Genomic DNA, 19,575 nt, shown 5'->3' with positions numbered 1-19,575 from the left:
AAAACCTGAAAAGGAAATCTCTAGGCCCAGGTGGTTTCACTCACAAATTCTACTAAACATTTGAAAAAGAAAAGAACTGCTAATTCTACACAACCGCTTCTACAAAATAAAAGAGAAGGGAATATTTCCAAGCTCATTCTTCGAGGCCAGCACTGCTCTGATACCAAAACTAAAGTCAGGGAGTAAAAGAAAATTACAGACCAATATCCATCATAAACATACACACAAAAATCCCCAGTGAAATTGTAGTAAATCAAATCCAGTAATATATAAAAAGAATAATACACCATGATCGAGTAAGGTCTATACTATAATTTTAAGTCTGGTTCAATATTTGAAAATCAATCAATGTAACCTACCATATTAACAGACAAAAGAAGAAAAACCATGTGATCATATCCATTGATGGAACAAAAACACTGGGCAAAATTCAACACCCACTCAAACAAATTCTCAGCAAAACAAGAATAGAAGTGAACTTCCTTAACCTGATGACCTACAGCTAACATCATAACAGTGAAAAAACTGAATGCTTTCCTCCTTAGATTGGAAACAGGTAAGGGTGTTCACTCTCACCACGTTGTGCTGGAAGTCCTAGCCAGAAGAAGAAATAAAAGACTTACAGATTAGAATGAAATGAATACAACTGTCCATATTTGCACATGAAATGATCTATACAAAAAAATCTCAAGAATATATTTTAAAAACTCCTAGAATAAGTGAATATACCAAGGTTGCAGGATACAAGGTCAGCAGACAAAATCAATCACATTTATATATCCTATCATTAAACAATTAGAAACCAAAAGTTAAAAAAGGTACCATTCATATCTCAAAAAAATACAGAATTTTGGGATAAATCTAACAAAACATGTGCAGGATCTATACGTAAAATCTTTAAAACACTGATGGAAGATATTTTAAAATGACTAAACACAGAGGGAATACCATATACATAGAAGACTCAATATCTAAGATGCCAATTGTCTTGCAGTCACTGTAGAAACAGTCTGATGATTTCTCAAAAAGTTAAACATAGAATTACCATACGACCCAGCAATTCGACTCCTAGGGCAAATGAAAATATATGTCCACACAGAAACAGATGCAAATGTCTACAGCAGCATTATTCATAATGGCCAAAAGATGGAAATAACCCAAATGCCCATCAGCAGATGAACAGATAAACAAATTGTGCATATCCATACAATGAAATACTATTCATCCATAAAAAGGAACAACATACTGATACATGCTACAACTTACATGAACCTTGAAAAACTGCTAAACAAAACAAGTCAGACACACAAAAGGTCACATATTACATGATTACCTTTATATGAACTATCTATAATGGGCAAATCTATACAGACAGAAAGCAGATGAGTGGTTACCAGAAGACAAGAGGAGGGGGCGGCACGGGTAATCACTTAATGGATTTGGGGAGTTTTTCCTGGGGTGAAAAAAATGTCGTGGAAAATGCACTAAATGCCACTGAATTGTATACTTTAAAATGGTTAAGCTACATGTTTTGTGAATTTTACCTCAATAAAAAATAAAGATGCCAATTCTCCCCAGATTGATGTATACATTTAAACACAATTCCAATCAAAATCCCAGTGGAAATTTTTGTGGATTCAGACAAACCCATTCTAAAATTTACATGGAAAGGGAAAATTGAAGGACTCATACTACTTGATCTTAAGAATTGCTGTAAAGCTACACTAATCAAGACAGTGAGGTATTGGCAAAGAGATAGATACATACCTCAATGAAAAAAAATAAAACAATCCAAAAACAGATCCACACAAATATGGCCATTTGATCTTCTACAAAGATGCAAATGTAAGTCAATGGGGAAAAAAGAGTCTTTTCAACAAATGGTCTTGGAACAACTGGACATCCATACCCCCAAAAAAGGGTGAACCTCAACCTAAACATACCTTGTGTAAAACTTTAGTCAAAATAGATCATGGTTAGAAATGTAAAACCTAAAACCATCAAATTTTTAGATGAAAAGAGAGGAAAAAACTTATGACCTGAGTTTACATAAAGAATTGTTAAATGAGACATTACTCATTAAAAGATAAAAGTGATACAGTGGACTTTCTAGAAAATGAAAGTGCTTGCTTTAAGAAAGGAAGTGTTAAGAATGAGAGAAGCTACAGACTAGGAGAAAATGTCATGTATCTGACAAGAGACTTGAACTTAGACTATATAAAGAACTTTCCAAGCTCAACATTTAAGGAAAAAAAAAGCAATTAAAAAATAGGCAAAGGTTGGAAGATGGAGGAATAGGAGGATCCTGAGCTCACTTTGTTCCAGAGACACACCACGTTAACAGCCACATTAGTGCAACTGACCCTGAAAATGAAACAAAGACTGGCAGAATGGACATTACACAGTTCACTACAGACAGGAGGTCACATCGAGAAGGGTAGGAGGAATGGAAACAAGACTAACCATAAACAGAAGGGACACTACAAGCACAAAGAAGTGAGAGGATGAGACCCCCTTCCAGGCACCCCAGGCACAGCGGACCCACACTGGGAAGACAAATTTCCATAACAGTTGGTTTTGAAAACAAGTGGGGCTTTGAGAGTTTTTACAATCAGCAGGGTTGACTTCTGGGTGCTTTAAAAATCAACAGGCTTAGATCCTAGAGAGGGCTTATACCCTGAAGAGCTGGGGGGCAATCGAGAACTGGGTCCCAGACCTTTAGGGGCCAGTGTACAAATAACCCAGCCAAGATAAAGCACAGAAGCAGCAGTCTGAAAAGCACCTGGGGTATACTGAAGATTTATTTACTAATCTCAGAACTTGTGCTAGAGGGGCAGGGATATTTAGGAGACCTCTCCAAGAACAAAACTGTTGGTGGGCACCATTTCTCCTCCCCCATCCCCAGCCTAGATAAGCCACTTGTGGGAACCAGTGCAAACATTGTCCACCTATCCTGCTAGCACCATGTGCCTTACCCCCATGCTCTCCTGCCAATCAGCCCATCCAACGTGCCCAACTCAGGAGGCAGGCCTCCCTCCAAAGCTACTCCTGTCCCAACACACCCTGCAAGCAACCCCAGCAGGGAAGAGTGCCATTCCAAAATGACCACTGCCCAGTGAAGAAGTGAAGATAACTACACACACCAGAATGCCCTTAGTTCCAGCGCCGAAACGTTATAACTGGCAGCACAGAGATAGTGCTCTGCCCATCAGTCCTGGACTGGGGGCAGGCATCTGGTCTGTCAGCCCCACCAAGCAATGAAAGCCTTCCAGAGTACAACATAGGGAGACTGCCCTACAGACCAATGTGACTGCAGCCCCAGCAGGTGGGTTGAGAGCAGGCAAGTATCTAACTACTGACACCACCCGATTAAAAGCTTGTGGCAGGAGGCAAGCTGGATAGGTACCATACCAGCTTAAACAACCACGGAAGCAGCCTGAGACACAGGAAGATACATCTGGATCTCTACAAATGAACATCTCCAGCACTGAGTATTGAGGTACGAAGTGGGAAGCCGTGAAACCGCGCACAGATATCGGAAGATAAACGGAAGACGGAGGGAGGGAGCCACTGCATTCGGGCGCCGGGAAGCGGTGGCCACCTGCACGGGGTAGTGGGGCGGACTCGCAGACGGCACCCGCTAGAGAACAGACTGAGACCCGTGAGCCGGGAGCCCGCGCCACCAGGCATCCCGCGGAACTCCGGAATCCCGGTGTGCTCACTGGATCCAGACTGAGACCGGGAGCTCCCAGAGCGCGTGCATGGGGCAGCTGGCGGCTGGCGGGCCACTTGCACGGGGGAGCGGACGGACTCGTGGACGACACCGTGAAACAGCAGACTGCGACCCTGAGCCGGGAGCGTGTGCCACCAGGCTTCTCATGGAACTCTAGAATCCCGGTGTGCTCACCGGACATAGACTGAGACCCGGAGATCCGGGAGCCCACAGGGGCGGCTGGCGGCGTTAGAAACACAAAGGACAGAGACGCACCGGCCCTGGAAGTGAGGGCTGAGACGCCGGGTGTGGGGCGCACATCACAGGACGCTGCACGGTTGAGCAGCACCAACAGTAACGGAGTTAAGTGGCCAGAACATCAGTGGAGAACGGGCCGCAATCCCTCTGTTCTATGACAGAGGCTGAAACTCGGCCGCTGCTGCTCTGACTCTCAGAAGAGGCACAGCAGACCGCCGGGGAAAGCCACCAGAGAACAAAAGCCTGGAAGTACCGGCTCACAGCGTGCCCCCCATCCCCATCCCCCCTCGCAGAGGACAAGGAGACTCTACCCAAACAGGGTTGCTGGAGTATCCCCGTGGCAGGCCCCTCCCCCAGAACACAGAAGGCAGGCTGAAAAATTAAGAAGTCCACAACCCGGGGCGCCTGGGTGACGCAGTCATTGAGCGCCTGTCTTCGGCTTAGGGCGTGATCCCGGCGTTCCGGAAAGGAGTCTCTCATCGGGCTCCTCCGCTGGGAGCCTGCTTCTTCCTCTCCCACTCCCCTGCTTCTGTTCCCTCTCTCGCTGGCTGTCTCTCTGCCACATATAAATAAATAAAATCTTTAAATAAGAAGCCCACATCCCCAAGATCCCTATAAAACTAGGGGCACAGCCTGGGACCCAGTCAATAATTTGGGCTCTGGACAACCCCGCAACCTCTCCTCATCAGAATGACAAGAAGGAGAAGCCCCCAGCCCCAGCAAAGAAAAGACAGTGAGTCTGTGGCCTCTGCCACAGAAATAATGGATAGGGATGTAACCAAATTATCAGAAATGGAATTTAGAGTAACGATGGTCAAAATGATGAGTAGAATTGAAAAAACTATTAACGAAAAGGTTACTGAGAATATAGAATCCCTAAGGACAGAAATGAGAGCGAATCTGACAGAAATTAAAAATTCTATGAGCCAAATGCAGGCAAAACTAGAGGCTCTGATGGCCAGGGTCACCGAACCAGAGGAACGTATTAGTGAATTGGTGGATGGGTTAATAGAGGAAAATACGAAAATAGAAGCTGGTCTTAAAAAAATCCACGCCCACAAACGTAGGTTACGGGAGATTACTGACTCAATGAAACGATCCAATGTCAGAATTATTGGCATCCCCGAGGGGGTGGAGAAAAGCAGAGGTTTAGAAGAGATATTTGAACAAATTGTAGCTGAAAACTTCCCTAACCTAGCAAGGGAAACAAACATTCGTGTCCAAGAGGCAGAGAGGACCCCTCCCAAGCTCAACCACGACAAACCTACGCCACGTCACGTCATAGTGCATTTCGCTAATATTAGATCCAAGGATACAGTATTGAAAGCGGCCAGGGCAAAGAAATTTCTCACGTACCAAGGCAAAGGCATCAGAATTACGTCAGACCTGTCTACACAGACCTGGAATGAGAGAAAGGGTTGTGGGGCATTTTTAAAACTCTTTCAGAGAAAAACATGCAGCCAAGGATCCTTTATCCAGCAAGGCTGTCATTCAGAATTGATGGAGAAATAAAGACATTTGAGAATCGCCAGTCATTAACCAATTTCGTAACCACGAAACCAGCCCTAATGGAGATATTAAGGGGGGTTCTATAAAGCTAAAAAGGCCCAAAGAGTGATACAGAAAAGAAAGTCACAACCAATACAAACATAAGACTTTACTGGCAATATGACATCATTAAAATTCCATCTCTCAGTTCTTAGTGCCAATGTAAATGGTGTAAACGCTCCCATAAAACGCTACAGGGTTGCAGATTGGATAAAAAGAAATGACCCATCCATTTGCTGTCTACAAGAGACTCACTTCGAACCCAAAGATGCATTCAGACTGAGAGTAAGGGGATGGAGTACCATCTTTCACACAAATGGACCTCAAAAGAAAGCTGGGGTAGCAATTCTCATATCAGATAAATTGGATTTGAAACTACAGACTATAGTTAGAGATGCAGAAGGGTACTATATTATTCTTAAAGGAAGTATTCAACAAGTGAATATGACAATTATAAATATATATGCCCCCAACAGGGGAGCAGCAAGATACACAAGCCAACTCTTAACCAGAATAAAGAGACATATAAATAAAAATACATTAATAGTAGGGGACCTCAACACTCCACTATCAGAAATAGACAGAACACCCTGGCAAAAACTAAGCAAAGAATCAAAGGCTTTGAATGCCATACTCGACAAGTTGGACCTCATGGATATATATAGAACACTACACCCCAGAACCAAAGAATACTCATTCTATTCTAATGCCCATGGAACATTCTCAAGAATAGACCATGTTCTGGGACACAAAACAGGTCTCAACCGATACGAAAAGATTGAAATTATCCCCTGCATATTCTCAGACCACAATGCTCTGAAATTGGAACTCAACCACAAGGAAAAATTTGGAAGAAACTCAAACACTTGGAGACTAAGAACCATCCAGCTCAGGAATGACTCGATAAATCAGGAAATCAAAAATCAAATTAATCAATTTATGGAGACCAATGAGAATGAAAACACAATGGTCCAAAACCTATGGGATACTGCAAAGACAGTCCTTAGGGGGAAATACATAGCCATCCAAGCCTCACTCAAAAGAATAGAAAAATCTAAAATGCAGTTCTTATTTTCTCACCTCAAGAAGCTGGAACAGCAACAGAGGAACAGGCCTAATCCACTCTCGAGGAAGCAGTTGACCAAAATTAGAGCAGAAATCAATGAATCAGAAAACAGAAGTACAGTAGAGCAGATCAACAGGACTAGAAGTTGGTTCTTTGAGAGAATCAATAAAATTGACAACCACTGGCAAGACTTATCCAAAAGAAAAGAGAAAGGACCCAAATTATTAAAATTATGAATGAAAAAGGAGAGGTCACGACCAACACCATTGAAATTGGAAGGATTATTAGAAATTTTTATCAACAGCTATAGGCCAATAAACTAAGCAATCTGGAAGAGATGGAATCCTCCCTGGAAACCTATAAACTACCAAGATTGAAAGAAGAAGAAATTGATTTCTTAAAGAGGCCAATTAATTATGAAGAAATTGAGTCAGTGATAAACAACCTTCCAAGTAACAAAACTCCAGGCCCAGACGGTTTTCCTGGGGAATTCTACCAAACATTCAAAGAAGAAATAATGCCTATTCTCCGAAAGCTATTTCAAAAAATAGAAACAGAAGGAAAGCTACCAAACTCATTCTATGAGGCCAATATTACCTTGATCCCCAAACCAGGCAAAGACCCCCTCAAAAAGGAGAATTACAGACCGATTTCCCTAATGAATACGGACGCCAAAATCCTCAACAAGATACTTGCTAATAGAATCCAACAGTACATTAAAAGGATTATCCATCATGATCACGTGGGATTCATACCTGGGATGCAAGTGTGGTTCAACATTCGCAAATCGATCAGCGTGATATATCATATCAACAAGAAAAGACTCAGGAACCATATGATCCTCTCAATTGATGCCGAAAAAGCATTTGACAAAATACAGCATCCTTTCCTGATTAAAACCCTTCAGAGTGTAGGAATAGAGGGTACATTTCTCAATCTCATAAAAGCCATCTATGAAAAGCCTACTGCAAATGTTATTCTCAATGGGGAAAAGCTGGAAGCCTTTCTCTTAAGATCAGGAACATGACAAGGATGCCCACTCTCGCCACTATTATTCAATGTAGTACTAGAAGTCCTTGCAACAGCAATCAGACGACAAAAAGGGATCAAAGGTATTCAAATCGGCAAAGAAGAAGTCAAAATGTCTCTCTTCGCAGATGACATGATACTCTATATGGAAAACCCAAAAGAATCCACTCCCGAACTATTAGAAGTTATAGAGCAATTCAGTAACGTGGCGGGATACAAAAATCAATGCTCAGAAATCAGTTGCATTTCTATACACGAATAACGAGACCGAAGAAAGAGAAATTAGGGAATCCATCCCATTTACAATAGCACCAAAAACCATAGGTTACCTTGGAATTAACTTAATCAGAGACGTAAAGGACCTATATTCTAGAAACTATAAATCACTCTTGAAAGACATTGAGGAAGACATAAAAAGATGGAAAAATATTCCATGCTCATGGATCGGAAGAATTAACATAGTTAAAATGTCCATGCTACCCAGAGCAATCTACACTTTCAATGCTATCCCGATCAAAATACTGAGGACATTTTTCAAAGAACTGGAACAAACAGTCCTTAAATTTGTATGGAAACAGAAAAGGCCCCGAATCTCCAAGGAACTGTTGAAAAGGAAAAACAAAGCTGGGGGCATCACAATGCTGGATTTCGAGCTGTACTACAAAGCTGTGATCACAAAGACAGCATGGTACTGGCACAAAAACAGAAACATAGACCAACGGAACAGAATAGAGAACCCAGAAATGGACCCTCAGCTCTTTGGGCAACTAATATTTGATAAAGCAGGAAAAAACATCCGGTGGGATAAAGACAGTCTCTTCAATAAATGGTGCTGGGAAAATTGGACAGCTACATGCAAAAGAATGAAACTTGACCACTATCTCACACCATACACAAAAATAAACTCCAAATGGATGAAAGACCTCGATGTGAGACAGGAATCCATCAAAATTCTAGAGGAGAACATAGGCAGCAACCTCTACGACATTGGCCAAAGCAACCTTTTTCATGACACATCCCCAAAGGCAAGAGAAACAAAAGATAAAATGTACTTATGGGACTTCATCAAGATTAAAAGCTTCTGCACAGCCAAGGAAACAGTCAGAAAAACTAAGAGGCAGCCCACGGAATGGGAGAAGATATTTGCAAATGACACTACAGATAAAGGACTGGTATCCAAGATCTACAAAGAACTTCTCAAACTCAATACACGAGAAACAAATAAACAAATCAAAAAATGAGCAGAAGATAAGAACAGACACTTTTCCAATGAAGACATACAAATGGCTAACAGACACATGAAAAAATGTTCAAAATCATTAGCCATCAGGGAAATTCAAATCAAAACCACACTGAGATACCACCTTAGGCCAGTTAGAATGGCAAAAATAGACAAGGCAAGAAACAACAATTGTTGGAGAGGATGTGGAGAAAGGGGATCCCTCCTACATTGTTGGTGGGAATGCAAGTTGGTACAGCCACTCTGGAAAACAGTGTGGAGGTCCCTTAAAAAGTTAAAAATTGAGCTACCCTATGACCCAGCCATTGCACTACTGGGTGTTTACCCCAAAGATACAGACGTAGTGAAGAGAAGGGCCATATGCACCCCAATGTTCATAGCAGCAATGTCCACAGTAGCTAAATCGTGGAAGGAGCCGAGATGCTCTTCAACAGATGACTGGATTAAGAAGTTGTGGTCCATATATACAATGGAATATTACTCAGCTATCAGAAAGAACGAGTTCTCAACATTTGCTGCAACATGGATGGCACTGGAGGAGATAATGCTAAGTGAAATAAGTCAAGCAGAGAAAGACAACTATCATATGATTTCTCTCATCTATGGAACATAAGAACTAGGATGATCAGTAGGGGAAGAAAGGGATAAAGAAAGGGGGGGTAATCAGAAGGGGGAATGAAACATGAGAGACTATGGACTATGAGAAACAAACTGAGGACCTCAGAAGGGAGGGGGGTGGGGGAATGGGATAGACCGGTGATGGGTAGTAAGGAGGGCACGTATTGCATGGTGCACTGGGTGTTATACGCAACTAATGTATCATCGAGCTTTACATCGGAAACCAGGGATGTACTGTATGGTGACTAACATAATATAATAAAAAATCATTAAAAAAAAAAAAAAAAGCTTGTGGCAACCCCAGACAGGCCCTTTAACAGCATAGGGACCAAACCCTGCCCTGTGTGCCCAAAGTAGGCAGAGAGGGCCATTGCAACCAATTGGACTGAAGGCAAACACAGATGAGCTACAATAGTAGGGCACATGCACTCACATAGGAGACACCCCTAAATTTCCTGGTTCTGGTGAACAGGAAGCATTGTGCTACATGGTACTACAAGACCTCTTCTTCATAAGGCCACTACTTTCAAGATCAGGAGATGTAGCCTAATTTCCTAATACACAGAAACAAAGACAGTCAGACAAAATGAGAAGACAGAGGAATATGTATCAAATGAAAGAACAGGACAAAACCACAGAAAAAGAGCTAAATGAAATGAAGATAAGTAATATGCCTGATAGAAAATTCTAAGTAATGGTCACAAAAATACTCACTGGACTTGAGAAAAGAGTGGAGGATCTCAGTGAGACCTTTAACAAACAGAAAATATAAAAAAGAACCAGTGAGACATGAAGAACTCAATAACTGAAATAAAAATATACTAGAAGGACTCAATTATAGATTAGAGGAGGCAGGAGAATGGATCAGCAATCTGGAAGACAAGGTAATGGAAAGCAACCAAGCTGAACAGCAAAAGAAAAAAACGAGAATAGATTAAGGAACTCCGTGACATCAATCAAGTGTGATAACATTCACATTATAGGGATTGCAGAAGAAGAAGAAAAGAGAGAGACGAGGGGGCAGAAAATTTATTTGAAGAAATAATAGCTGAAAACTTCCCTAATCTGGGGTAGGAAACAGATACCCTGATCCTGGAGGCACAGAGAGCACCCAACAAAATTAACCCAAGGAGGTCCATTCCAAGACACATAGTAATTACAATGGCAAAAAGTGGTGATAAAGAGAATTTTAAAAGCAGTAAGAGAAAACAGAACAGTTACATACAAGAGAAACCCCATAAGGCTATCAGCTGATTTTTCAGCGGAAACTTGTCAGGCCAGATGAAAGTGGCGTGATACATTCAAAGTGCCAAAAGGAAAAAACTTGCAACCAAGAATACTCTACACGCCAAGGATATCATTCACAATAGAAAGACAGATAAAGAGTTTCCCAGGGGCGCCTGGGTGGCTCAGTCATTAAGTGTCTGCCTTCAGCTCAGGGTATGATCCCGGGGTTCTGCGATCGAGCCCCGCATCAGGCTCCCTGCTCCGCTGGGAGCCTGCTTCTTCCTCTCCCACTCCCTCTGTTTGTGTTCCCTCTCTTGCTGGCTGTCTCTCTCTCTCTCTGTCAAATAAATAAATAAAAATCTAAAAAAAAAAAAAAGAGTTTCCCAGCCAAGGGTGCCTGAGTGGCTTAGTTGGTTAAACATCTTGACTCTTGATTTCAGCTCAGATCATGATCTGAGGGTTGTGAGATTAAGCCCCACACCAGGCTCCACACTGCACATGGAGCCTGCTTGAGAGTCTCTTCTTTCTCTCCCTCTGTTCCTCTCTCTACTCCCTCTCTTTAAAAAAAAGTTTCCCAGCCAAACAAAGGTTAAAGGAGTTCACCACCAATAAACCAGCCCTGCAAGAAATGTTAAAGGGAAATCTTTGAGTGGAAAGAGAAGGCCATAATCATGAGTAAGCAAATAATGGGGAAAATTTTCACAGGTAAAATGTAAACACATAATAAAAGTAGTACATGAATCTCTTATCAAACCAGTAGGGAGGTTAAAGCACAAAAACAGTAAAATCAATTATACCTATAAAAACTCAAAAACTCAAACAAAATCAGAATGAAGGAGGAGAAATAACAACCACACCATAGAAATACAAAGGATTATAAGAACACTATGAAAAATTATATGTCAACAAATTGGACAGCCCAGGAAAAAATGGATAAATTCCTAGAAAAATATAACCTTTTTCAGGAAGAAATAGAAAATCTGAACTGACTGATTACCAGCAATGAAATTGAATCAATAATCCAAAAACTCCCAACAAACAAGTCTAGGAACAGATGGCTTCACAAGTGAATTCTACCAAACATTTAAAGAAGTGTTAATACCTACCTATTCTTCTTGAATTATTTCAAAAAAATTGAAGAGGAAGGAAAGCTTCCAAATTCATTCTGCAAAGCCACCATAACCCAATACCAAAACCAGATAAACACACTAAAAAAGGAAAACTACAGGCCAGTATCTCTGATAAACACAGATGCAAAAATCCTCAACAAAAGAGTAGCAACCTGAATCCAACAATATATTAAAAAAATCATTTACCACGCTCAAGTGGAATTTATTCCCAGGATGCAAGGGTGGTTCAATATTCACAAATCCATCAACATGATACATCGTATCAATAAGATAAAACCATATGATCACTTTAATAGATGTAGAAAAAGCATTTGACAAAGTACAACAGCCATTCATGATATAAATCCTCAACAAAGTAGGTTTAGAAGGAACATACCTCAACATAATAAAGGCCATCTATGAAAAACCCACAGCAAGCATCATACTCAGGAGAAACTGAGAGCTTTTCCCCTAAGATCAGGAACAAGATAAGGATGTCCACTTTTACCACTTTTATTCAACATAGTACTGTAAGTCCTAGCCGTTACAGTCACACAAGAAAAAGAAAGAAAGAGTATCCAGATTGGTAAGGAAAAAATAAAAGTTTCATTATTTGCAGATGACATAATACTATAATAGAAAACCCTAAAGACACCACCAAAAATCTATGAGAACTGATAGATGAATTCAGTAAAGTTGCAGGAAACAAAATTAAACACACAGAAACCTGTTGCATTTCTATATACTAAAAATTAAGTAGCAAAAAGAGAAATTAAGAAAACAAATCCAGTTACAATTGCACCAAAAATAATAAAATACCTAGGCATGAACTAAATTAATAAAGTGAAAGACCTGTATTTTTAAACTATAAAACAATGATGAAAGAAATTGAAGATGACACAAACAAACGGAAAGATATTTCATGCCCACGGATTGGGAGAACAAATATTGTTAAAATGTCCATACTACCCAAAGCAATCTACAGATCTAATGTAATCCCTTTCAAAATACCAAAAACATTTTCTCACAGAACTAGAACAAATAATACTAAAATCTGCATGGAGCCAAAAAAGACCCTGAATAGCCAAAGCAACCTTAAGAAAGAAGAACAAAGCAGCAAAACTGGAAGTATCACAATCCCAAATTTCAAAATATATTACAAAGTTGCAGTAATCAAAACGGTATGGTATGGACACAAAAACAGACACACCGATCAATCAAAGAGAATAGAGAACCCAGAAATAAGCCCACACTCATAGAGTCAATTAATCCACAACAAAGGAGGCAAGAATATACAACGGGGAAAAGACAGTCTCTTCAACAAATGGTAATGGGAAAACAGGACAGCTACATGCCAAAGAATGAAACTGGACCATTTTCACTGGACCATACACAAAAATATACTCAAAATGGATTAAGGACCTAAATGTGAAACCTGAAACCATAAAACTCCTAGAAGTAAACACAGGCAGTAATCTCCTTGACATTGGATGTAGAAATATTTTTCTAGATGTCTCTTCAGGCAAGGGGAACTAAAGTAAAATTAAACTATTTGGACTACACCAAAATACAAAGCTTTTGCAGAGCAGAGGAAACCATCAACAAAACAAAAAGGCAACCTACAGAATGGGAGAAGATATTTGCAAATGATATATTCAATAAGGGGCTAATATCCAAAAAACATAAAAAAATTTCTACAACTCAACACCAAAAAACCCCCAAATAATCTGATTTAAAAATGGGCAGAGGACCTGAAAGGACATTTTTCCAAAAAAGACATACAAATGGCCAACAGACACATGAAAGATGTTCAATATCACTAATCATCATGGAAATGCAGATCAAAACTATACTGAGATATATCTTACATCTGTCAGGATGGCTAAAATCAAAGACAAGAAATAACAACTGTTGGCAAGGATGCAGAGAAAAGGGAACTCTTGTGTACTGTTGGTGGGAATGCAAAATGGTGTGGCCACTGTGGAAAACAGTATGGAGGTTCTCACAATTAAAAAGAATTACCACATGATCCAGTAATTCCACTACTGGGTATTTACCCAAAGAAAATGAAACACTAATTTGAAAAGATATATGCACTCCAATGTTTATTGCAGCGTTATTTATAATAGCCATGATAAGGATGCAACTCAGCCGGAGGTAAGTCCATCCACAGATGAATGAATAAAGAAGATACAAGACTGAGATATTATCTATCTATCTATCTATACACACACACACACACACACACACACACACACACACACTGGACTATTACTCAGCCACAGAAAAGAATAAGATCCTGCCATTTGCAACAATGTAGAGGGACCTACAGAGTAGAACGCTAAGTGAAATAAGTCAGTAAGGGAAAGATAAATACCATATGATTTCACTCATTTAAGAAACAAAACAAAGGGACAAGCAAACAAAAAACCAGAATCTTAAATACAGAGAACAAACTGCTGGTTGCCAGGGGAGGTGGTTAGGGGGAATGGGTGAAATAGATAAAGGGGATTAAGAGTACACCTACTTTTTTAAAAAGATTTTATTTCTTTATTTGATGGGGTGGGGGACACAAGCAGGGGAGTGGGAGAGGGAGAAGCAGGCTCTCCACTGAGCAGGGAGCCCAACACGGGGCTCGATCCCAGGACCCTGGGACCATGATCTGAGCCAAAGGCAGACACTTAACTGAGACACCCAGGCACTCAAAAGTACACTTATCCTGATGAGCACTGAGTAATGTACAGAACTGCTGAATCATTATATTGTATACCTGAAACTAATATAATACTCTATGTTAATTATACCTCAATAAAAAATATATGCAAAGTCATTCAAAGTGTCTTTTAAAGACATCTCAAAAAAGAAGATCTATGCATGAATGGGCAACAGATACATCATTAGCCATTAGACAAGCCATTAAATGAGCTATTCACTATATGCTTATTAGGATGGCTAAAATAAATTCAATGACAACACCAAGTGCTGACAGGCATGTGGAACAATTGAAACTCTCACACATTACTGGTAGGAATGTAAAATGGCACAACCACTCTGAGAAACACCTTGGCCATTTCTTAAACACTGACCATACAGTCCAGGAATCCCATTCTAAGGCATTTACCTAGAGAAATGAAAAGTCATGTTTACACAAAAGCCTGCATGTGCATGTTCATAGCAGCTTAATTCATAATCACCCAAAGTTGGAAACCCAAATGTCCTTCAGTGAGTGAATGGATAAAGAAACTGTGGTATACAATGGACTACAGCAACAAAAAGGAACAATCTATTGAAACACAGCAACATGGATGAATCTTAAGGGCATTATGCTAAGTGATAGAAGCTAATCTGAAAATATTACATATGGTGCAACTCCATTTACATGACATCCTGGCAAAGGCAAAAACCATAGGCATGGAGAAGAGCTCAGTGGTTGCCAGGTGTTAGGGGTAGAGGGAGGGCATGACTACTAAGGGACAACATCAGGGAGTTTGAGGAGGTTCTGTATGCTCATTTTGGTGGTGGTTACAAGAATCTAAACATGTGTATACCAACAAAGCCAATTTTACTTTATGCTAATTTAAAAAATATAATTTTAAAAACCCTTTATCAAAAGGGAAAACAGACTGAAAATAAAGGAAAAGAGCTTTCAACCTGAGATGTTGTACAAAGAACATTAAGAGAAAGGAGTAAAATAAAACCAGAAATTAACAATAAACAAACATGATTAGTAATCAAACTAAACAAAATTGTTGAACACCATGATCAAGTATAGCCAATCACAAGAAGGAAATGTCAACTCAAAAGCAGTAATTCTATTACTTACTGTAAACTACCATTAACAAATTAACAGAGAAAACTATATATTTATAATCAAAAGACACCAAAAACCGTTTGCTAAAACCTAATTCCATTTCTGATTTAAAAAAAAACCAAAAACCTTTCAAACTAGAGATAGATACTCCCCTAAACTTCATGAACATAGCCTACCAGAGACCTACAGAACCCTATGTATTAAGTGGAAAAACACTGGCAGCATTACCTTTAATGGCAGAAACAAGACAAGGATGCCCCCTATCACTGTGACTGCTCAACACCAATAAAACTAGAAAAATCTAGACGTATGAATATGTGAAAGAAAAGGGATATTATGAACTAAATTGTGTCTCCCCACACCCCCCCCCCCCAAATTCATATGTTGAGTTCCTAACCCCCAGTACTTCAGAATATGACTGTATTTGGAGATAAGGCTTTCAAAGACATAATTAAGTTAAAATGAGGCCAACAGGGTGGGCCCTAATCCAACTTGACTATGTCCTTTTAAGAAGAGATTAGGATATACACAAGGACATCAGGGGCCAGTGTTCACAAAGGGAAGATGAAAAGAGGAAGCAGCAAGAGGATGGTCATCTGCAAGCCAAGGAGAGGCCTCAGAGGGAACCCAACACCGCTAGCACTTCGATCTTGGACTTCTGGCCTCCAGAACCGTGAGAAAATAAATTTCTGTTGTTTAAGCCATCCAGTCTGTGGTATTTTGTTATGGTAGCTCTAGCAGACTAAGATAGGGGACATAGATCACCTACCTCAAGAGCCCGACAATTAACTGAAAAATTAATAGAACTCGTAAGATTAGAGTAAGGAAGTCTGATACAGGATCAAAATGGAAAAATCAATTATTTTCCTGCATACTTGCAACAGCGAAATGGAAAATGTAATAGATAAAAAGATGTCACTTTCAACAGGAATCAAACTAAAAAACACCTAGTAAATAAACTGAAGAAGAGATATGTAAGAAAACCCGAATAGAGAGACTGACTATGGTTGAAGACAGAAGGACAAGATGGCCTGTTCTGTGACTGCTCGTGCCCAAAAGGTAAATAGCAGAATGACATCAAAGCCATCCAGAAGTTGCTCTGGTTCAAAAGCAGTTCTCCCTGGCATGTTATTTTTAACCAATCACTAATGAATTTTCTCACAAATTACCGAGAAAGCCTTAGCAATATATGAATACCTACAGACAAAAGCCCAAAATCTTGCAATAGTGCCTCCCATTAGAGGAAGAGCAAATGGTGCCTTTGTTTTCTACAAAATTAAGCTCTGGTGGGAGAAGAGGATGGCTAAGAAAGCAGATGAGGAAACTGTGGAGACACCTGCCCTGTGTTTAAAAAGCCAGAAGGATTGCTGAAGATTAGGCCCTGGATCAGATTTTAATTTGATGATGCTGATATCTATCTTAAGCAAATGCCCTCAAAAACCTACATCTGCAAGAAGGAAGCCTCAGCTCAGGGGTTAAAGCTACAAAGAACCCACTGACTCTGATGCTAGGTGCAAATGCCAATGCCTTTGCTAACTGGGCAAGGATTATTATTAGGACTGCCATTATTTGGGTGCTTTGGCTTCAAAGCCACAGAAATTTTGAGGCATGTGCCCCTAACCCTCTTTTTCTTGTAAGCCCTATTATTTTTAATGTACAAGTTTTCAGGACATGAAGTTTTTCAAGAATACATACATCCCATCATAGCAGAAAGGCCTCTGATGAAAGATGATGGTTTCCACAAATTTATCTACCAATGCCATGCAATCCTAATAAAAAAAAATCCCAAAAGGATTTTCCATGGAATTTGACAAACTGATTCTAAAATCCATCTGGAATAGAAAAAAACTCAATAATGGCCCAGAAATTCTGGAAAAATAAGAACAAGTAGGTTGGCATCTCCTTATTAAACTGCCTTTCTGTCGCTTACTGTCACTGGGCAGAGCAGGAAGCAGAGGGGAGTAGTTAGACCAGGGGCAGATGTTTTAGCTGTAGGTGGATGCAACTGTCTGCTGAAGGTAGGGTGAGTGGCCAGGGGAACTTGGCATGCCCCTAAGATCAATCGAAGCTCCATTCAGAGATGATGGGCTTGCTGAACATCTGTGCTCTCCTTAGGTTTAATGCAAGTTCAGATACAAGGCCTATAGTAACTAACCTATGCGATATCCCAACAGAAATGGACAAATTTTATAGAACAGAAAAATAATAATATCTAACAGACAGCACTTACCACGTGCTAGGCAATGTCTTAAGTGCTTTATGTATATTACTTCTTTTAATCTTCGCAACAACCTGTGAAGTAGGTACTATTCTAACAGAGAAGCAAAGAGTACTTGCCCAATGTCACAAAACTATTAAGGGACAGAGCTGGGAAAAGAGTAGAAAAACTAATCCACATACACTTGGGAATTTAATTTATAGCAAAAGAGGAACTCAAACCACGGGGATAATGATGAACTAGTGAATAAACGTTGTCAGGGCAAATGACTACCCATATGGAAAAAATTAAGTTACATTCTTACCTCCCACAATTCACAAAACTTAATTCCAGAGAAAGAGATAAAATTTTAACGTGTCTACATGTTTTTGGTAAAAATATGTGAGTCTTCTTACAAGACAAAATACGAAAAAAACTGATAAAGGTAACTATGCAAAAACTGAAATCTACATGCTAAAAGATACCATAACTAAAATTAAAATACAAGCAACAGACTAAAAGAAAACATTCTGCAACATTTCCAGAATATATATTAGAAAAACGCTCTAAGAAATCTAGAATACATAGAGAACTACAAATCAATTTAAAAAAACCCCAACACCCTAATAGAAAAATGGGTGAAAGATTGAATGAATTATTTCACAGAAAACAAATAAAGAAGGGGCATCTGGGTGCTATAGTTGGTTAAGCAGCCAACTCTTGATTTGGGCTTGGGTTGTGATCTCAAGGCTGTGGAATTGAGCCCCGCATTGGACTCCACACTCAGTGCAGAGTCTGCTTGAGACTCTCTCCCTCTGCCTTTCCCCACCCCACGCATGCTCTCTCTCTCAAATAAGTAAATCTTTTTAAAAAAAGAAAGAAGAGCCAATAAACATATAAAACAAACTTAAACACCATTTTTTGCTATCAGATTTCCAAAAATTAAGATGACTGATAATATTCACTGCTGGTAAGGCTGATACACTGCTCATACACTGGCCCTTTCAGAGGGGAATTTGGCACTATTAACATTTATTTTGAATATACCCTTCAACCTAGCAGGTCTAGCTACCCTACAGAAATGTTAGCTGGCACATGGGCAAAAAGAGTTATTTACAAGAATTTTCATTGCAGCATTGTTAGTCAAACTATAAAATTAGAAACAACCTAAATAGAGAATGGTTAAAACTATGATGGCACATCTATGCTAAAGACTACTACACAACAGGTAGATTTCAATGTATTGATGAAGCAGATTTCTATGTACTGATGTTGAAAGATATCCAAGCAAGTTGTAGAACCATGAACACTACACACAACTGTATCTATTTGTATCTACATGTGGTTGTAAGTACAAGAAAATGAAAGGTATATATCAACTGATAACATAATTTACCTTTGGGTAACCTTTCTCAGAGAAAGAAGAGTATTAGTCAAAGAGCACTTTTGCTTTCTCTGTCTTGTTCAAATTTTAGTCAATGAGAATTAATTTAAAGGTGCTATATGCAACAAATGAATCACTGAACGTTATATCAAAAACTAATGATGTAGTATACGTTGGCTAAATGATTTTAAATACAATAATAATAATATTAAAACACACATTAAAGTCAGCTGCACTATACAAAAATGTGCATTATATAATGTAATATTTAACAAACCTTAGCTTTAAAAAAAGGTCATCTCTTAAATGTGAAATGCCTGCCAAAAGTCATTATATACCTTTACAAGGAATGAACCAAACAACAGAGAAGGAAGTG

General features: G+C 39.6%; 1 protein-coding gene across 4 annotated transcripts in view; it reads right to left on the bottom strand.

The window, feature by feature from the left end:
• Positions 1-19,575, bottom strand: part of PHF8 (PHD finger protein 8) — a 104,997-nt gene that overhangs the window by 32,757 nt on the left and 52,665 nt on the right. The window lies entirely within an intron of this gene.

Source organism: Ursus americanus, chromosome X (genome assembly GCF_024610735.1).
Source record: "Ursus americanus isolate L20-20 chromosome X, mUrsAme1.1.p, whole genome shotgun sequence".
Classification (NCBI taxonomy): Eukaryota; Metazoa; Chordata; class Mammalia; order Carnivora; family Ursidae; genus Ursus; species Ursus americanus.
Note: the sequence above shows the minus strand (reverse complement) of the source record. Positions and strands in the feature narration are given on the sequence as shown.